General features: G+C 40.4%; 1 pseudogene; it reads right to left on the bottom strand.

Moving 5' to 3' along the window:
• Positions 1-14896, bottom strand: part of LOC129010731 (heterogeneous nuclear ribonucleoprotein A1-like) — a 76127-nt pseudogene extending 61231 nt beyond the window's left edge.

Genomic DNA, 14896 nt, shown 5'->3' with positions numbered 1-14896 from the left:
CAAAATTACAGTCATTGCAATCAGAGAAACTTTTCCTGCTGTGTGGAGAGAGCCACACCATAGTTAAAGAACTTGAGATGGATCCAAGGAAAAACACAGATGAGGAGAACAGAGTCTTAATGTTGTCTGAGTCCCTGGTTCTAGTTTTTCCTGAAATTCCACTGCATTCTTATCTTTTCCTCAATTATTCAACCTTTTTTTTTGGATTTCACAATCTGATTTGCCTCCTTTTTTGTTAAAGTCCATTCATATTGGGGTTCTATCACTTGAAACCAAATGCACATACAACGGAGTACAATCTAGGTATCAGAGAGGATGTTGCATAGTAATATTCATCAACATAGAAAAATCTCTATGATAGATTTCCTGGGTAGAAAAGCAAGCTGTAAATAAACATGACCCTGTTATATAAAATATCAATAGCATGTATTGTGGATACATACATGCATTTAGAAAAGAATGGAAGGATATATGCCAAATGGTGGTTATGTTTGCGTAATAAGATTTTCAAGGACTCCTGTTTATTTTCCCTTTATTTTTTTCTGTTTTTTTTTAAATTTTCTATAATGAGCACCATAAAGATAATAAATCTTTTTAAATACAAAAGAATAAGCATTAATACCTCTTATATGATTTATCCTGATGTTTTCACTCAAAATATAGGTAAGAGAGAAAATGGGGAAATTATTCAAAAATTTTCTGGGACTTCATCCATTAATCCTCTTGCTTGCTTTAATAAACTTGGTACCCACCATGCTCTCTCCCAACACCAACATTAATTTGCTAATGAATAATTCAATTTAAAATGTGATTAGAACATATATACTCTGAACTGTTCTACTTTATTTACTTACTCCTTTCTGTTCTTTTTATAGCAGACAACTACATGGGACTTTCTTATAATTAAAGAGATTTTTTATGTTTTAGGCTGAGTGTTAAGTACAGGAAAAATCAGTGGACATCTACAGTGTGAGAAACCATGCTAATTTTATAGAGACTCCAAAGAAGTGTAGCCCTGTCCTTAAGAAGCTTAAAAAACACTTAGATTATAACACAGAAATACTTAAAAATAGAACTACTCATGCAAGACTGTGAATGCCAAAGGACAGGTCAATATCAGGCCTTCAGAAGAGGGAGGCAGCAGTTCTGGCAGGGAGAGTCAGGGAAGCTTTATGAAAATGGTTGGATCCAAGCAGGAGAGAGAAACAATTAAAAGACATTTCAGGTTGGTGTGTGTAGGTGAGTGTGTGTGCATGGGTAGGGGCTGCTTTAATGAGCTCAGAGAGATGACCTTGTGGGAATAGTATGGAAAATTTCAGGAGAAGTGGGTAGACTATTCCAAATGGAGCTGAGAGAGTTAGGGTAATTTTTGGTCAGATTTTAGAAGGCCTTTATGACAGGACTGTAATCCTGTTAGTCCAGAATTACAAACAATAGCTTTTAGTTCCTGTGCCAACCCAATGGACAATGGCTGTCTGGAGTGCTTTGAGAAGGATCATGAGACAATCCTTGGAAAAAAGCACCATGATCAATGAATGATGAATGATGGGAAATGATATATTAGCTATGCATTGCTTGTATCATGTGGTTTTCTATTTCTGCCTCTCTCTAAGAGGCAACTATTATTCTGGAAGTTGGGGTTATTATTCCCCTCCATCTTTTACTTGATAATTGTAGCACACATGCATATATAACCATAAAATTTTGCTTGTCTTGAGCTTTACTAAAATGATGTCATACTGTTTGTAGGCTTTTGGAACTTGCTTGTTTTGTATTACTTTTCTAAGATATATTTATGTCTGTGTCACTGAAGTATATTTTCACCATTGTATGATATATCCTTTTGTGACTATACCACTTTTTATTTTCTGCTCTATTGAAGCATATTCAAATTTTTTGAGATTCTTCACATTGCAGAAATGTTCCTATATGCCTTCTTGTATTTCCCTCTTCATGCCCTGTGTAAGAGTTTCTCTAAGTTATACATCTAGGAGTGGGATTGCTAGTTCATAGGGTATGTGGCTATTCACCTTTATGAAATAATGCAAAATAGTTTTCCAAAGTGAATGTTACAATTTTATTATCCCACTACAGTTTTTAAGACTTTGAGTCTTCTTTTTTTTTTTTTTTTTGAGTCTTCTTTAAGGGTTGTGAACAGTGAAATGGCTGAGAAAAAAATGGCATTTGGGGAATAGAAATATGATATTTATATGCATGATAGAGTTGAAGGAGTAGAGAGTTATGTTGGGAAAGCCATTAAGGAGGCTGTTAGAGTAGTTCAGATTTGAATTAAAATCCTAATTTGGAGGATAAGGAGTGAGCTTGGTTGATCAATTATTTTGGTCATTGTATTTGGTTATTAAGTGGGCTGGAAAGTTAGAAATCACTCCAGAATCTTTAGCCTGAGCCAAAATCATGTATTCAAATAACAAAAATATATTGAGAACCGACTACATGTCAAGCATAGCATATGTTAAGCAATGAGAATATAAAGATGAAACACAGAGTGACCTGAAGTTTCTTCAAGAGACATACACCCTCCCAAGACTAAACCAGGAAGAAGTTGAATCTCTGAACAGACCAATAACAGGTTCTGAAATTGAGGCAATAATTAATAGCCTACCAACCAAAAAAAGTCCAGGACCAGACGGATTCACAGCTGAATTCTACCAGAGGTACAAAGAGGAGCTGGTACTACCATTCCTTCTGAAACTATTTCAATCAATAGAAAAAGAGGTAATCCTCCCTAACTCATTTTATGAAGCTAGCATCATCCTGATACCAAAGCCTGGCAGAGACACAACAAAAAAAGAGAATTTTAGGCCAATATCCCTGACGAACATTGATGCAAAAATCCTCAATAAAATACTGGCAAACCAAATCCAGCAGCACATCAAAAAAGCTTATCCACCATGATCAAGTCGGCTTTATCCATGGGATGCAAGGCTGGTTCAATATACGCAAATCAACAGAAGTAATCCAACACACGAACAGAACCAACAACAAAAACCACCTGATTATCTCAATAGATGCAGAAAAGGCCTTTGACAAAATTCAACAGCTCTTCATGCTAAAAACTCTCAATAAACTAGGTATTGATGGAATGTATCTCAAAATAATAAGAGCTATTTATGACAAACCCACAGCCAATATCATACTGAATGGACAACTACTGGAAGCATTCCCTTTGAAAACCGGCACAAGACAGGGATGCCCTCTTTCACCACTCCTATTCGACATATTGTTGGAAGTTCTGGCCAGGGCAATCAGGCAAGAGAAAGGAATAAAGGGTATCCAACTAGGAAAAGAGGAAGTCAAATTGTCTCTGTTTGCAGATGACATGATTGTATATTTAGAAAACCCCCTCGTCTCAGCCCCAAATCTCCTTAAGCTGATAAGCAATTTCAGCAAAGTCTCAGGATACAAAATCAATGTGCAAGAATCGCAAGCATTCCTATACACCAATAATAGACAAACAGAGAGCCAAATCTTGAGTGAACTCCCATTCACAATTACTACAAAGAGAATAAAATACCTAGGAGTCCAACTTACAAGGGATGTGAAGGATCTCTTCAAGGAGAACTACAAACCACTGCTCAACAAAATAAAAGAGGACACAAACAAATGGAAGAACATTCCATTCTCATGAATAGGAATAATCAATATCATGAAAATGGCCATACTGCCCAAGGTAATTTATAGATTCAATGCTATCCCCATCAAGCTATCATTGACTTTCTTCACAGAATTGGAAAAAACTACTTTAAAGTACATGTGGAAACAAAAAACAGCCTGCATAGCCAAGACAAACCTAAGCAAAAAGAACAAAGCTGGAGGCATCATGCTGCCTGACTTCAAACTATACTACAAGACTACAGTAACCAAAATAGCATGGTACTGGTACCAAAACAGAGATATAGACCAATGGAACAGAACAGAGCCCTCAGAAATAATACCACACATCTACAACCATCTGATCTTTGACAAACCTGACAAAAACAAGCAATGGGGAAACGATTCCCTATTTAATAAATGGTGCTGGGAAAACTGGCTAGCCATATATAGAAAGCTGAAACTGGATCCCTTCCTTACACCATATATAAAAATTAACTCAAGATGGATTAAAGACTTAAATGTAAGACCTAACACCATAAAAATTCTAGAAGAAAACCTAGGTAATGCCATTCAGGACATAGGCATGGGCAAAGCCTTCATGACTAAAACACCAAAAGCAATGGCAACAAAACCAAAATAGACAAATGGGATCTAATTAAACTAAAGAGCTTCTGCACAGCAAACAAAACAAAACAAAACAAAACAAAACTATCATCAGAGTGAACAGGCAACAGAATGGGAGAAAATCTTTGCAATCTACCCATCTGACAAAGGGCAAATATCCAGAATCTACAAAGAATTTAAACAAATTTACAAGAAAAAAACAACCCCAACAAAAAGTGGGCAAAGGATATGAACAGACACTTCTCAAAGAAGACATTTATGCAGCCAACAGACACATGAGAAAATGCTCATCATCACTGGTCATCAGATAAATGCAAATCAGAACCCCAATGAGATGCCATCTCACACCAGTTAGAATGGCGATCATTAAAAAGTCAGGAAACAACAGATGCTGGAGAGGATGTGGAGAACTAGGAATACTTTTACACTCTTGGTGGAACTGTAAACTAGTTCAACCATTGTGGAAGTCAGTGTGGCAATTCCTCAGGGATCTAGAACTAGAAATACTATTTGACCCAGCCATCCCATTATTGGGTATATACCCTAAGGATTATAAATCATGCTGCTATAAAGACACATGCACACGTGTTTATTGCAGCACTATTCACAATAGCAAAGACTTGGAACCAACCCAAATTTCCATCAATGATAGACTGGATTAAGAAAATGTGGTACAAATATACCATGGAATACTAGGCAACCATAAAAAAGGATGAGTTCATGTCCTTTGCAGGGACATGGATGAAGCTGGAAACCATCATTCTAAGCAAACTATCACAAGGATAGAAAACCAAACGCCACATGTTCTCACTCATAGGTGGGAATTGAACAATGAGATCACTTGGACGCAGGACAGGGAACATTACACACCGGGCCTGTTGGTGGGTGGGGGGCTGGGGGAGGGATAGCATTAGGAGAAACACCTAATGTAAATGATGAGTTGATGGGTGCAGCAAACCAACATGGCACATGTATACCTATGTAACAAACCTGTACTTTGTGCACGTGTACCCTAGAACTTAAAGTATAATAATAATAATAATAATAATAAAAGAATCTTACAATTAAAGGAGAAACAATCAAGCTACTGATAGCTACAGTGCTGTCCCACCAGCATGATGATGGGGAAATCACAGGAAGGGTGCTTAGAGGTACAGACCAGCAGCACCTAATCCAGTCTGACGGAGACCTTAGGGAGGAGAGGAATGTCTGAGCATCTCAATTTTGAAAAGCAGGAGTTATCCAGGAGAAGAAATAGTAGAAAAGGTCTTTACGAATTAAGAATACAAATTATGGAAACACAAGGATGATTAATGAGCCTGCTGCAGTGGAGAAACCACATTATTATTATTATTATTATTATTTTTTGTGGCCAGTGCCTGGTTATGTGTAAGAAACATTTTATTATTGATACATAATAGATGTACATATTTGGAAGGGTACATTTGCTATTTTGATACATTCATATCATGCATAATGATCAAATCAGGATAATCGAGATATTTTATTTTTAAAGGAATGTTGAAGCAGTAGGCAGGAGCTGGATCATGCCTTGCTACAGAGTTTGGACTTGGTGATAAGGCAGTGGGGAGCCATAAGAGTTCTACCTCTGTCCTCACACTCACTTCTTTAAGTGTCTCCCGGACCATTTGCTTTTGAAGTGTGGCTCATCAGCTTACCACTTTCAACTACTGAAGGAATCATATAAAAGTCTTCCTGGCCGAGGTACAAACTGCTTCATTTTTAATGTCTGCACTTATAGTATACCCTGGCCTGATCTCACATCTTTGTCTAGTTTCCAGCCTTTGTCTAGGTTACAGCCTTCTTTAACTCAGTGGTCCCCAACCTTTTTGGCACCAGGGACTGGTTTCCTGGAAGACAGTTTTTCCATGGACTGTGCAGTGGCGGTGGTTTTGGGATGATTCAAGTGCATTACATTTATTGTGTACTTTATTCTATTACTACATTGTAATATATAATGAAATAATTATGCAACTTATAATGTAGAATCAGTAGGAGCCCTGAGCTTGTTTTTTTTTTGTTTTGTTTTCTGTTTATGATGAGTCTCGCTCTGTCACTCAGGCCAGAGTGCAGCGGCACGATCTCGTCTCACTGCAACCTCTGCCTCCCAGATTCAAGCAATTCTCCTGCCTCAGCCTCCCAAGTAGCTGGGATTACAGATGCCTGCCACCATACTTGGCTAATTTTTGTTTTTTTGGTAGAGATGGGGTTTCACCATGTTGGCCAGGCTGGTCTTGAGCTCCTGACCTCAAGTGATCCGCCAGCCTTGGCCTCCCAAAGTTCTGGGATTACAAGCGTGAGCCACTGCGCCCAGCCTCCTGAGCTTGTTTTCCTGCAACTAGATGGTCCCATCTGGGGGTGATGGGAGACAATGACAGATCATCAAGCATTAGATTCTCACTCATCTCCCGAAGCTCATGCCCTTTATATATAAAATACCTATGGGAATTTGGTTACAAAGGCAGCTAAAATGATGTGAGGACATGAAGTCCAATAGGCAAATATTGGATCAGAACATTATGCCAGAGATGTCCGGAGCTCTCTGGGAGGTGTTGAGAGATGAATGAAGGGTGGGGGATAGGAGCTGACAACCCTTGGAGAGCCAGGTGGAGAGGTAGTGATGATTAACTTTAGTTGCTCTCCCACAAGGCTGGGAGAAATTAATGAGCAACAGAACGAATAAGCAAGTTTACTAAAGTTTAGGCAACTTCAGTGACTTGAATATGCATAATGTACTACTGCTATGACATAGTTGAGTAAAGAGGTATGCAATTAAAAATTCCCCAGGCTTCACTAGATTATGTTAGAAAAGACATTAATTACAGAATATTCAAATCCTGTGGTTAATTGTCTTCATTCCTGAAACAAAGCCCAAAGTCCTTGCAAAGTTGCCTCCCTGCCAGCCTTTTTGGAGGCATCAGGGCATATGCTCAGAGATAAATCTGCTCATGTGGCACCTGTTACCTTCCTGGCATGTATCTCTCAGGTGTCATCTCAGGAGATTGTCCCTCTCCTGCTGGGTGTCACAGATTTGGGGAGCCCGCAGCCAGGCACTGCCACTGAGCCTCACCACTGAGGGGTTTATGAGGCCATCCTGGCTTTAGGGGCTCCAAGTGTCACGTTGACCAAAGCAGTCCACTTTCATCTGTTTTATGAAGGGTCCTGTGTATCTCAATGGAAAAGTATTCAACCTTCTAAAAGATGTTTGAAGACGATTTCACCAGAGCTTCCATGGAGCCAGGACCCTGCTGTGTTTCAGGGAAAAGTGGGCAAGTGTTCATTTTCCAGCTTGATGCAGAACTTTGTTGCCTGGGGAGCAAAGTACCGCTGTTCAAACTCCAAGTCTTACAAAATTGCTTATTAAAATAATTCCTGACATTTTGGCTTCTACGTCTTTTCTCCCTAGGTGTCAGGCCTAATCAGTGAAGTAGACTGGAATTAAACACCCTATCTTTTTCTGTCAGAGTTCTCAGTTGTTACCAATTAAAATCTAGTAGTAGCAGAAAATGAATTTATTAAAGAATATAAGATTTCCTAGGAGGCCAGAAAGCAGGCTGGGAGGCTTCCCAGCCAGCATCAATTCTCAGAGTCACAGTAAAGATCTGACCGGGTGGGAATAACTGCTGACTCCACCAGGGACAGACTCCTGCTGGTACTAGCTCGTGGTGTGACCTTAGCCATCCCTCCCTCTAGTAACTGAATTCACCAGCTGCCATTCTCACCAGAGTGGGCTCTAGGTGGCACTTGTTTCTTTGCAACACATGCTTGTGATTAGAAAACTTGCTGAGGTGCACGTGATTGTCTGGGTCTGTGTCACAGACCAGTGTACTGGCTGCAGAGGAGGTGGGGAATTCTCCAAATATAGGAAGTGTGTTCAATTGTGTTGAGAAGTCCAGACGAGTGATAACATGTTCACTTGAACGTCGCTGTCCTCGGGTTCTCTTCCTCTCCTCTATACCTATCCCCAACTACACCCACACCAAAGCCACAGTACCTTTCCTCCTCATCCACTTAAAGCCAAATATTTCACTAGAATTGAATTATTTGAGGCCTGTCACCACCAACTCACCAAACATGCCCAGACATGACTGAACCTCAGCACTGGAAACACTTAGGTTCAAGCTGAAAGTTTCTTAAGTGCTACACATTAGAAACAACCAACCATTCCTAAACTAGTCTGTGAAACCACAGGACACTAGGAAAGGATAGCCCAGATCTAGTAAAGAACACAATCACATTTTCATGACAGTGATAATAGATCTTCGTTTACACCACCACTGATTTGAAAGGCTATACTGTTTGTTTTGTTTCTTCTTTTATTCTTTATTCAATATTCAACTTAACTATTGAGTGGATCTAAGCACTGTTAATATGGCAGTAAATAAAGCCCTGCCCATAAAGTGTTAATATTCTAGAGGGAGATGCAGACTATGAACAAGGACTCAAATGCATACACAGTGTAAGCTCAGACAGTGATAAGTACATTAAGGAAAATAAAGGAGGGTTAAGGAATAGATGGTGATGGGACCGATGCTCATTGATATTGGGTGGTCTGGGAAGGTTCGAGCAGATTTGAATCATGGAACAGTGTGATATGAAGAGATTTGGGATCAGAGGTGCCTGAGTTGAAAACATACCCAGGAGCTAAAGTGAGAGGAAGAAGGTCAGAGTGAGTGTGGTGGAAAGAAGCCTGAAGATGAAATGAGACAGATAAATAGGGCCAAAATATGGAGGGTCTTGTGGGCCACCATTAGGAGTTTGGCTTTTCTTCTAAGCATAATTGAAAGCCATTGGATAGTTCTAAGATAAGCAGTGGTGATAGGATTAGACTTACATTTTTTCAAAGTTCTCACTGGCTGCCCTATAAATAGTAGATTATGGGGTTTTAAATTGGAGATGAGGAAACTCTCAGTAGACTTTGCTGTGATCCAGGTAGAGAAACATGTTGGGTTGGACGAGGGTGGGAGCAGTGGAGATGGTGAGATCAGATCAGGTTTGGGATGTATTTTGCAGCCCGGTCTGTTAGGATTTGCTGATGCTTTGCATGTGAAAATGAGGCAGAAAGAATGCAGTATGAACTTCTAGGAAAGCACTTTGTGACCGACTGTATTTTATGGAAATGGCTACAGTATTTTCTGTTAATATAGTTTTCCAGAAACTTGCTACCCCCTCATCAAGAGATGGAGTCTGTGTCCTATCCCCTTGGAACTAAGAGGGCTTTTGTTAGACTTTTAACTATTAAAATATGGCAGAAGTGATACATGTCTTTTCTGAGTCATTAAAACGTGATCCCACTTCTGCCTGATTTCACTGGGACACTCATGCTGTAACCCAACTACCATGCTGTGAGGAAGCCCAGGTCGCATGGAGAGGGCCAAGTGGAAAGGAACTCAGGCCCCAGCCCTCAGTATCAGCTGTGCTTCCTGCCAACAGTCAAGATTTTCTTGCTAGCTTTTGAGTGAGGTTTATTGGACGTATGCTCTCAGATACATGACTGGATCCTTCTCATTACTTCACTTATTCCAGTCCTTGATTTTTGTCTACAAAATGATTTGAACTATTAGAAAACGTCCCCAAAGCAGGCTATAAATGGCCGTGAGCTCAGTCTCCATTTTGTATGATTCACAGTGCCCTTCTCCCCATTTTTCCATCAGACAGGACATCTTTCTCTGAACCTGTCGTCCACTCTGTTCTTATTCCTCTGCTGCCCTCTAGAGGCCATTAGCCACATTGCCCCATTTAGATCCTTTATGCTTGGGGGGGGAAAAAAAGTTACCACTGATTGACTGGAAGGAACTATTCTAAACACTTCATATATACTTACTCCTTTATTCTTGACAATCCTATAAGGCAGATACTACTATTAGCCTCCTTTTAAAGATGAGACAACAGAGATTAAAAAATTAAGTAATTTGTCTAAGCAAGGTCCTACAATGACAAAGCTGGAATTTGAACAAAGGCAGTCTTGTTCTAGAGTTTATATCTGCATTATCCTCCTTCTCCTTTAGTAGGACAAAGTAGATCTATTGGGCATGCATATGAGACTTGTTTACATCTATAACTTGTAAAAATAAATTTTCTTTTAAACTTAGGTATTTATCTTTTGCCTTGATGATGGCAGCAGGTGCCTAAATGGCCTCCTCAGGCATGAACAGATCCCCCACCAGTTCTGTTCTCCATGCAGTAACCAGAGTGACCTTTTTAAAAAATTGTGAATGAATAAACTAAAGAATACTTTCTCTCATCACCTCTTCTCTATACAGAAAAAAATATAACCAGTCTTACCAAAAAGTTAGATTAGTCAGTTAAGCAAACAGGGTTCAAATATTCTAGCACCCTGAAACCACAATCTAAAATGGTCTTCTAATGTGTGGTTATAACACTTAATATACAGTTTTTGTCTCTTAGTAACTTTAGCTTTATCTTATTCAGCATCACATTATTTATCCTGTAAGGAAGTAAGCATATCTTCTCTGTTTCATAAGAAGATACCTTACTGTACAAAATGGTACTGTGGCCTAAAGTCACCCAATAAATATGGTGCAGGTTTGGAGTTGTTACTTAGAGTAGAATGCAACTCCTAAAATCTAAATAGTTTTCAAAACCTGGATGAGATGTGCAGTGGAACCGTGTAAACACAATCTTTTTTTTTTTTTTTTTTTTTTGAGATGGAGTCTCGCTCTTTCGCCCAGGCCGGAGTGCAGTGGCGCTATCTCGGCTCACTGCAAGCTCCGCCTCCCGGGTTCATGCCATTCTCCTGCCTCAGCCTCCTGAGTAGCTGGGACTACAGGCACCCGCCACCGCGCCTGGCTAATTTTTTGTATCTTTAATAGAGACGGGGTTTCGCCGTGTTAGCCAGCATGGTCTCGATCTCCTGACCTCGTGATCTGCCTGCCTCGGCCTCCCAAAGTGCTGGGATTACAGGCAGGAGCCACCGCGCCCAGACAACACAATCTTAAACAGAAGCTTAATATGTAAATCACATAAAAGCTGCGCAAGTTGAATAGGAGGCAATAAATGAGGGAGGTAATTGCTTGGGCCTCTAGAAAGACATAGGAAGCATATTTGAGAAATCTCTAGGGCTTGGCTTCAAAAACATTATTGTAAAGCATGTGTGCATCTAAGGTAACAGCGCTATAACTGGTAATAAAGATGGGAAGGAGAGAAGCTGCCAATCCCAAACTGATGGTCAATATTTGTGGATTCCAACATTCCCAGTTCCTTTATTTATCTCTGGACTATCTAGTTTTCTATGGCTCATCAAATAAAAATTAAAATGCCCATATTTACACAAAGCCACCTTCATGCCCTCTTCCAGGAGGAACCAGAGAACTTGGGACTTCCCAGCTACAATTTCCAACCTTGCTCTTCTGGGTTTTCCATTCCATGTTGAGCACTCAGAGATTTTACTAGGTTTAAGCTTTTTTGCCTGTTGGGTGGGAGTAGGGAGGGGGGTGGAAATGAGGTGACCATTTATTGAGTATTTGCTCTGAGGCAGTGGTAGTGGGGTCGGGGGTTCCTTCCTGGTTATCAGAGCTGTGCACCTGCTCACTTGCCAGATGATATGCAAAAAAGAATCCAAAGAAGCAGCAAGAAAGCCAATAAGTTTTCTTAGATCAAAATGACATATCCCAAAGCTCCTCTCTTTCCAATTATTTTTGATGAGAGCAAAATTATTATACTCAACTCCAGTGTGAATCTACATCACAGGGGGAGATTATTTTAGGTGAAAATTCCCTTATGATTAAATAGATGTTTGTGTGCTCATTTTTGTTGTTTTAAGAAGCCTCCAGGATAATTCTGATGCAAACAGGCCTAAAGCCAGAAAGACTGACATACAGGTTTATTTGATAAATTGAAGTTTATTAAATACTATGACCATTATTTTCTGCATTAACCTTATAATATTGGTCACTTGTCTTCCTTTCAAGTTTAAAAACATTTTTTTTTTTAAACAGGCTTGAAACCTGCAGGGAAAACATTGTTGTGACATATCACATATCACAACATATCACATTGGCCCTGATGATTGAACTGTTTCCAGATCCATCTGGTCTGACAGACATAAGTGATTGATTCTTGCTTGGTCTGTAACACACCCCAAATGCATTCACCTGCTATGCCATTGCCCCCTCTTCGTTTTCTACTATGAGCTTTAAAAACCTGGAGTTATACATCTCATGGCTCTTAGACTAATGCATGGCTTGTTCCTGACTGCCTTCCAGCACTGGAAGAAAAAAGTAATATCTTTGTGACAGCCTGATTACTTCCACCTCTGACAGCTCTTCTCCATTGTGACATCTGCAAAAAAATCATCTGGAAGGGGAAAATACATGTGTTCTGGGATTAAAGACATAACAGGCATGTACTGAATGTGTCAAAAAATTTGAGATGTCGAGGGAGCTGAAGACAAGCCCTCTACATTGTAGATGTAGTACCATGAGGAATTTTCTAAAGAAGTCTTATGAAGCAATTGTTTTCAGTGGTTTACTACATTTATGAATCTTCAGCCCATCAGTGGAAAATATGATGCTCTGAGAGTCAGCCATGAAGCTGGTCTAGGGTGGGGTGCTAGTTTATCTCGAAAGATAGTTCTTCTCTTTGACGTATAATGCCCTGTTCCTCCCAGCTACTACATTTCACTTCATTTCTCTAGACCACAGGGTTCTAAGACACTTAGTCTAATTTAGAGGCAGTCTTTTGTTAAGAGGCCACTGAAGCATATAAAGTTCAGCCAGTGGGACCCAATTGGGTAGCTTTATAGAGAGAAATCCAGATTTAGTTATCAATGTTAATAGGTAGGTCTTTTCATTAATGTCAGCCAACCAATGTACTACAACACATCATATTGTTTTTTAAAGGACACATCTAATTAGCATCATGATCAGACTATTACATTGAGCAATCAATAGCATGGGTGCAAAGAAAAATTGACATTAAAACCTTTTATAGGCATGCTTTACACTTTCTACAGAACAGAAACTAAACTGTTGTACAATTGGTCACAACTACAGTCCTTGAGATTTTTGCCCATACACATGAATATTGTCAAAAACATGTCTTCTTTGTAGCAGCTAGGTCCTACCTCCACTGTGCTTGGCTGAGTTCAAAAATCTGTTGTAATCTGTAGTTTCCTTGTCATGTTTCCAGCTGTCCTCTCCTGCTAAGCTTTGTCTCGTGGCAGTAATTAAAATCATCTGGCTGGGCACAGTGGCTCATGCCTGTAATCCTAGCACTTTGGGAGGCCAAGGTGGGTGGATCACGAGGTCAGGAGTTTGAGATCAGTCTGGCCAACATAGTGAAACCTCATCCCTACTAAAAATACAAAAAATTAGCCGGGTGTGGTGGTGGGCACCAGCTACTAGGGAGGCTGAGGCAGGAGAATTTTGTGAACCCAGGAGGCAGAGGTTGCAGCGAGCCGAGATCATGCCATTGCACTCCAGCCCGGAGGCAACAGTGCAAGACTCCATCTCAAAACAACAACGACCAAAAAAAAAAAAAGAAAAGAAAAAAGCAGTAGCTATTGCTGTAGCTGCTGTTGCTACTGGAACCACCATAGCCACCTTGGTTTCGTGGTTTGGCAAAGTATTGGCCTCCACCACCATAGGGGTCAGAGCTTCTGCCTTCAAAGTTTCCTGCCTTCATGGGTTCAAAATCTGAAGACTGAGTGTTGTACTTGCCAAAATCATTGTATCTTCTACCACTTCTGCAATTGCTTCCACTACCACTGCCAAAGCCACCTCTGCCTCCGTCATTATAGCTGTCACAGAAGCCACTGCCCTGGTTTCTACAACCCTCTCCACCACTTCCATAGCCTCGACTTTCTTCAGAGTACCGGGGCCACCTCCTCCATAACCCCTGTCATTACCAAATTCATTATAGTCATCCTCACTGCCACCATATCCACTACTATCACAGCTGCCGCCAAAGCCACCATGACCACTGAAGTTTTCTCCATGACCAAAGTTGTCTATCCCACCAAAACTGCCTCCATGACAGCCACCAAGGTTTCCAGAACCATTTTGGCCTCTTTGGCTGGATGAAGCACTAGCCACCTCTTGCTTTGACAGGGCTTTCCTAACTTCACAGTTGTGGCCATTCCCAATGTGGTATTTCTGAACGACAATCTTATCCATGGAGTCATGGCCATCAAAGGTGACAAAAGCAAAGCCCTTTTTCTTGCCACTGCCTTGGTCAGTCATGGTTTCAATCACTTCAATTTTCCCATGCTGTTCAAAATAATCTCTTTGGTGATGTTCTTCAGTGTCTTCTTTAATGCCACCAACAAATATCTTTTTCACAGCTAAGTGGGCACTTGGTCTCTGAGAATCTTCTCCTGAGACAGCTCTTTGGTTGTACAACTCTTCCATCCCATTGTGTGGCCGTGCATGCATGGAGGCATCTGCCTCCTCCACAGTGGCATTTGTGACAACTCCAAAGGCCCTGGAGCACTTGGTGTTTGGATCTCATTGCTACACAGTTTGTGAGCATTTCCCCATTACTCAAAATGGCTCCTCAGGCTCTCAGCGGTTATTTCAAAGCTCAACCCTCCAATGAGGAGCTTCCACAGCCGTTTAGGCTCTTTAGGAGACAGCGACTTAGACACGACAGCAGTGGGAAGAGAGACTTTAACCAT

The sequence above is a fragment of the Pongo pygmaeus genome, chromosome 10, assembly GCF_028885625.2.
Source record: "Pongo pygmaeus isolate AG05252 chromosome 10, NHGRI_mPonPyg2-v2.0_pri, whole genome shotgun sequence".
NCBI lineage: Eukaryota > Metazoa > Chordata > Mammalia > Primates > Hominidae > Pongo > Pongo pygmaeus.
Note: the sequence above shows the minus strand (reverse complement) of the source record. Positions and strands in the feature narration are given on the sequence as shown.